The following is a 7024-nucleotide window of genomic DNA, read 5'->3' as shown; positions in this document are numbered from 1 at the left end:
TGGGTATTATTATGCATGTAACCTTCCATGCCTAATTGCACTGAAGCTTGGCTGCTTTGAGAATCGTAGAATAGCCCGAGTTGGAAGGGACCCATAAGGATCATTGAGTGCAACTCCTTTTGCTATGCTGCAAGAGCAGAAGCCACGTCCCCAACCAGCGTAGTGATCAGGCCAGCACACTCATTTCTGCAGCTTTGCTGAGCCCTTCGTCGCAACGAGGTCTGTGGGTGGAGAGCTGCAAGTTACAGTGGCTCACCTTCATTTTTAAGTGCTGGTGGCAGCCCGGCCCGAGCGGGGAGGGGGAGATGCCGCGCACCCTGCGGAGCGCTCAGCTGTTCGCGAGTCCCATTGAGTCCTTGACGGGGCTTTAATGACCAGGGTGAGGCGCGGCGACGCAGCCCCGGGGCACAGCGGCCGTCGGAGCCGAGAGCCGCACAGAGCCGCGAGGCAGGACGCTCCGGCCATGGCGGGCTGGCGGCTGTGGCTATGGATGGGGCTGACCTGGCTGCTGGGGCTGGCGCAGCTCGGAGCCTTGCCCCTGGCCGCCGGACCGCGGGACGAGGTGCAGGCGGCGGCGTTGCAGCGGCTGCGGGAGGTGTTTGACATCGAGGAGCTGCCCCCCGACGTGCTGCCCCACAAAAAGCCGCCGCAGTTCATGGTGGATCTCTTCAACAAGGTAGCCGACGCCAACGGCATCACCCGCGCACCCGGACTGCTGGAAGGAGACGTGGTGCGCAGCTTCGAGGACCGAGGTGAGCAGGGGGCGTCGGGGGGCAGCGCCGTGGCGGGGCGGCGTGGGCAGCGGCGGCTAAAGGCCGCTCTTCTGCAGCTCCCGTGGAGCAGGACCGCTTCTTCTTCGATGTCAGCGCCATGGAGAGGGGCGAGCAAGTGCTGAAGGCCGAGCTGAGGGTGTTCAAGCTGAGGAGGAGGCGCGTGGCCAGGAGAGCCGATCCGCAGCACTTCTGCAAAGTAAGTGGCAAATGAACCGGCAGTACCGTGTTTACTTGTGTTGCTAATAATCCGGAAGGGAAATGAGAAAAGAATGGAATATAACCACTTAGCACATAAACCTTCTTTACTTTTATTATCGTTCTCTGCGCAGAGTGGCACTTTGTCTTCAGCATGCAGAGAAAGGGTGCAGGGCACTGGTTGGCAGGATACTATCCCTGGGGGTACCCTTCCCTTCTGGCCTACACCAGACTTGTCTGCTTTTTGAGATGTTTTGAAATTCAGATGCAAATTTGATTGTTTTGCTTTTGTAATGATGGTAGTATGGCATCGACTGTATCCACTCTGTAGGACGTTTAGCAGACTTGAAGGCAAAAATACAGTAAACTGGAGGACTCTGACAGTATCAAAGGTTTGAAAGAGATGCCCAGTGTAATAGCATAGTTCTGCCTCTGAACTGATAGAATCATAGAGTCGTTTGAGTTGGAAGGGACCCTTAAAATGTCATCTAATCCAGCTCCCTTGCAATAAACTGAAATGCATCTGCTGATACTCATTTTGCTGTTGAACAGCAAACAGTAAACAGCTTTTAGCATCAGTTGGAGCAGTTTTCCATTTAAGATGTGGGAAAAGTACTTATAATCTTGATCCTCCCTATTTTGCTGGAAGAACGATGGCTGTCATTTCTCACTGTTCTGTTGTGTTACTCTCGTTAAGGTGGAAGTGTATGAGCTACTGGAGGGTGGAAGTAAACCACACAAAAAACATCTCATTGCATCACGATTGATGTCTATGTACTCAGAAGGCTGGGAAGTATTCAATGTCACGCAGACGGTAAGCAGAGAACTCTTGGCTTACATTTTTAGTTCTGAAATTTCTCTTATGGCAGTGCGCAGCTGACAACTTGCTCTTATTGCTGGGTTCCGTGGTCAATTCAAACTAAAGGACAGAGCAGGGAGAGAGCCCTACTCATTACACTCAGAAGTACATGTTCTTAGTTCTCTGATGAGAACTAAGCAACCCAAACCTAGACAGCAGGAGGGATGTCAGGCCAAATATGGCAGTGTGAGTAAAGCACGCTCATCCTTAGGCTGTCAAAAAAGAAATCATTGATTATGCGGTATGAGTAGGTCTTAATTTCTCTTTAATTTTACTTTAGTCTGTTTTGTTTTGTTTTGTTTTGTTTAGATGAGATGTGCAGCGTACTTCAATGTTGTGTTTCTGGAATTTGTAATGGTTGGAATGTTTTTCATCTTCACTTTGTATGTAGAATTCCCAATTTGCTAGCTGGAAGATTTGTTCTGTAGATATCCTTAAATTATATCAGTATCAGAATGTCTTTCCTTAGCAAAAATACAAGTGAGCTTTCAAATACTTTCTGAGGCTTAAATATGGTCTGGCAGTGGTTTTAGTTGCCCGAGCTTTATGATCAGATTGAACAATATGCTTAAATGATTGGTTGAGTTGCATCCATAATAGCCTTCCTTGAGAATGGCCTGACCTTATTTAGTAGACTGTAATTAGAACAATTAGAGAAAGTAAATTTGCCTGTTTTCTTCAGATAAGCTAATTTCTTCAAATGCCACGTTTGTGTTAGATTTAAATGAGTTTTAATGGTATGGAAAGTCTGGAGAGTTTTTACTATTCCATTTTTAAGATTACTAGGAAAAATAAGGTTCTGTCTAAAGTCAGGGATTATTTATTTTATTGCTAATGTTAACTCTTAGGCTCATCTATTCACTAGTAAATTCTCCAAAGATTAATTATCTTTGTGTAAATGTAACTTTGGGAAACGTATATGTTATTTTTAAATGTTGAATTATTGGTTTAAATATTTAACTCAATTCAGTCTTTACAGTCACCTCACTTCTGTGATTGTATATGTATTTATAGTCCTATATCGGTTGCCTGTTCCATTTTCCTAATGTAAATTATTCTTAATCACAACGCAGTGCAAAGATTATTGAAACAATATTTTCTTGTTTCATTTTCATTACCAGGTTTCCAAGTGGGTAGGAAGCAGTAACTCCAACCATGGCTTTTTGATAACTGCAACACACTTACTCAGCAATAGGATTGAACACAACCTGGTTGCATTTGCAAAGGGACAGGGCAATTTGCAGGAGAGCAGAAATGCTCTCCTTGTCCTCTTCACCAACAGTAATAAACGGAGGTCTTCCAGCTTTGTATCCTCTTCTGCAAGTAAGTTCACACAACAGTAACTCTTTTAGAACGTGAAAAATTCTGTTCCCTCCTGCTGCCTTATGAATGCCTTATCCCAGTATTTATGTGCACTGTTGAGCCTGGTGCAGTCCTGTATTGTCAGTCACCAGAGTTTGCTTGATAGCTCTTGGTTGTAGCTCACCCAGCATCTGCAGCCACCTCTACTCAAAGAAGATGTGCTTGCAGAAAATATTCATGAAGCCTAAGGGAAGCTTCATTTATTTTCGTTGTTTATTTTCATAGAGAGATGGGAGTTTTCTTTCTTTTTTAAAATTATCATTATTTACTTTATCTCTGTGGTGATGTTTGCATGGAAATTATAATTTTCACCTTAGGCTGAAAAAACTCAGTGACCTGGAAAACTGTGAAAATGCTGGTAAAGCAAATGGAAGTAGTTATGAAGTGCAGTTTTCAAGAGTGGAAGAACTGGTTAGATAAGCAGTTTTAACTTCTCTGTCCTTTGCCTGTTTTTTAAACACCTATTTAACTCCAGTGATTAATTAGCATTGTTACTAATGGCTTTTTTTTTCTTTTCCTTTCGTCAAAGACAATGCCTTTATCCCTTAAATTACAAAACAATAGCGCCTTACCTCTCCCACGGGTCCTCCAGTAAAATCAGCTAAAGCTGGATTTTAGAGCCTGAGATAAATTCAAAGAGCAAAAGCTAGAAGGAGGAGGAGAGGTAATGGTTTGGGCTTGGAGGGTCTTTTTGGTAAATCATTGCATTTGTACCTTAGAAAGGAATAATTAAGAACCAGGTGGTAAAAGTGATACAAATCAAAACCAACAACAGTTTAGAAAACAACCAGAAACTGGCCTGTTCACTTTTTTAATTTTGTAATTTATTTTTTAATTTTTTTAATTTAAAATTACTGTAGTGAAATTATTGATTGTTTTATTTATTTTCCAAAATGACTGCTGCTCAGGAAAGCGTTCTATTCTCAAGCCTATGGGTAGAGTTGCTGAGAGGAGAATACTGGAGAGAAGAAAAGGCTGTGGTCTCCACCCTTTGTTAGCACTTAACAGCAGGTCTGTTGTAGGAGTAGCCATGTAAAGGTCATTGAAACCATTCTGACCAAAGCTTTTATGTTTCTGCTAAACTAGGGCCTTTTAGTCCACATAGGGAAACACAGACCTGCCAGATTTTGAAAAGTAGATGAAATGGCAATTGAGTACACACCTCTCCCAGTGCTTTCATAGTCCTGTCATTTTAAAATATTCTTTGAAGTCTTTGATGTACATTCTGGAAACAGATTTTCTTGCAGATTATTGTACTTAAAGAAAAATGACTTTGAGAAAGATTAACACACAGCTTCCTTTCTGAACCAGAGCTGAACCCTGCCAAAAATGATGCCTTGTTACGTGTGCCACGTGAAACTCTGATAATCAAAAACAGCAATGAAAGCAACAGCAGGAGACCTCGGGCTGCTGCAGTACCTTCTTCCAAAAGCCAGGTAACAGTGTGTCATCGAAGAGAACTCTATGTTGACTTCCACGCTATTGGCTGGTCAGGGTGGATTATTTACCCAAGTGGATACAATGCATTTTACTGCAGAGGCTCCTGTCTTTTCCCCTTGGGGGAAAGTCAAAATGCAACAAACCATGCCACCGTTCAGTCCATAGTCCATACACTTAAACTGTCTCAGGATGTCAGCACGCCCTGCTGTGTTCCAGATGAACTGAAGTCCCTCAATCTCCTCTACTTTGATGACAAAGAGAATGTGGTTCTTAAAAATTACAAAGACATGGTGGCAACAAGGTGTGGTTGTCATTAACAGGACTTTTTTTGTACACATTTGGCATATGCTTGGATTCAGTTTCCTATTTGCCATTGAAAATACCAAAGCTAAATGGTATTTCAGGTTATGGGTTGGGTGAACCAGAAGCTCACCTGTGTTTGAAATCCTCTCACCATGGGTGGGAGGAAAGGAGTTTAAGGCAGATGTTCAAAGAACCATCGGTCTGTAATGGCTCTGCTTACCTCTGTGGAAAACTCTGTGCCTGTAAACCAGAGGAAACCATTAAGAACAAGAATTTTGTAATGTAAAAGATCCCAAACACATCCAATTGCACTCAAACAAAGGTCCTGTTTCATATGTGAAAGCTCTGAATATCTGAAGGACTAACAGGCATGCTGTCCTGTAGGATGTGGAGGGAGGACCCATTATGATCATCTAGTCCAACCTGTGGCTCCACACAGGACCACCCAAAAAATCAGACCTTATGTCTGAGAGCATTGTCTGGATGTTTCATGAACCCCAGTAGCTCAGTGCCATGAGCACTTATCTGAGGAGCTTGTTCCAGTGCCTAACCACCCTCTTGGTAAAGAACTTTTTCTTGATATCCAGCCTGACCATCACCTATCACAGCTTTATGCCATTCCGTTGAATCCTGTCACTGAGAGGGGAGCTTAGCACTGCCCCTTAGCACACCCCCATGAGGAAGCTGTAGGCCACAATAAAGTCTCCTCTCATTATCCTCTTCTCTTGGCTGAACAATCAGAGGGATTTAATCTGTTCTTGAAATGTCTTTCCCTCTAAACCCTTCATCATCTTTGTAGTCCTCCTGTGGACACTCTTCAATAGTTCTGTGGTCTTTTTGTACTGTGGTCAAAACTGCACACAGTACTCAAGGTGAAGCCACATCAGTGCAGTGTAGAGTGGGGCAGTCACTCTCCTCAATCAGCTAACAATGCTGTGCTGGTACCCTAGGATCCTACCTCAATCCAGCCTGGGGATGCTGGTTTCAGTAATACTACCTCATTCAGCTTTGAATGCACATGATTCAATGGGGATATAAATTCCTAAGCAGAGCTTTGAGGATAAATGTGTGCCCAGAGCTGACCTCAGAGAACTCTTCTGAGTAATACATAAACTGTAGATAGTAATGCACTTCTTTCCCTGTTCTGTCTGCAGTTTTACTGAATACAGAGACTACCTAAGAAGTCCCTCTGGGACTTACTAGGCAATCTGATGGAAACAGGACAATATATATCTGGGCATCAGCAAACTTGGCTTCTGGCTCAGTGCTTGCACCTCTATGATGAAGAGTAAGCCTTTTGTAAAAGCATTTTCTTCCACCATGGCCTGCTGTAGCTTTTAGGCTATGTGGCAGCAGAGAGTGCCCTTGCGTATTTGTTGTATGATGACTGTACAATAAGCTTGGGTTGTAGCTCCCAAAATCTAGGCAGAAAGGAAATAAAAAGTCCAAACTTTGGAAGTCTGCTAGAACATTCTGGGTGCTGCCTAGGTCCTGTAGCTAAGACTGGTTTGATGGAAGGTACTTGATGGTTCCCTTTCATTCTTCCTTGATCCATAAGATGCAGACTTGGAGGGGGACCCCTGAGGTCTTTAAGTTGTGCTACAACTTAATGTGGGCAGCCATCCCATTGCAGTTCCATGATCAACTCGTTGAGTTGTAACTTTAGCCTGTTATGGTTTCTTGTCTCCATTAATCCTTGAAGGAGGTTGTCACATTACAGAATTTGATGTTTCCCATTGGTAGAAACTTCATGAAGAATTTTTACTTCAATGAGATATATATTTAAAAAACAAAACAAAAAAAAACCAAACAAAAAACAGAAAAATATTTATGTAAATGTTTTTTTCCTGTAAATACCAATGTCTGTAATTAAGAAATGTATTTTATTTAAAACTCAAACACTTCAAGTATATTAACTTAATCTGTAATACAAAACATGACTTTTGAAATAAATGTACATAATGTAACATAACTGTTTTCTTTCTGTGCTGTATTTGAGCTACCTTCCCAAAGTCTTGAACCAAATACTTTGCCAAAAGAGCGGACATTCACAGTGGCTTCAATAGACAATGAATCAAGGCCACTGACTCCA

The 7024-nt window shown here is 42.8% G+C and overlaps 1 pseudogene; it reads left to right on the top strand.

The window, feature by feature from the left end:
* The first annotated feature begins 463 nt into the window (after window positions 1-463).
* LOC107315785 (bone morphogenetic protein 2-like) lies at window positions 464-6737 on the top strand (annotated as a pseudogene).
* The last annotated feature ends 287 nt before the right edge of the window (window positions 6738-7024 follow it).

This window comes from Coturnix japonica, chromosome 8 (assembly GCF_054131305.1).
Source record: "Coturnix japonica strain WE chromosome 8, WE-NBRP24, whole genome shotgun sequence".
Classification (NCBI taxonomy): Eukaryota; Metazoa; Chordata; class Aves; order Galliformes; family Phasianidae; genus Coturnix; species Coturnix japonica.
This window is presented reverse-complemented; position numbering and strand designations above follow the sequence as displayed.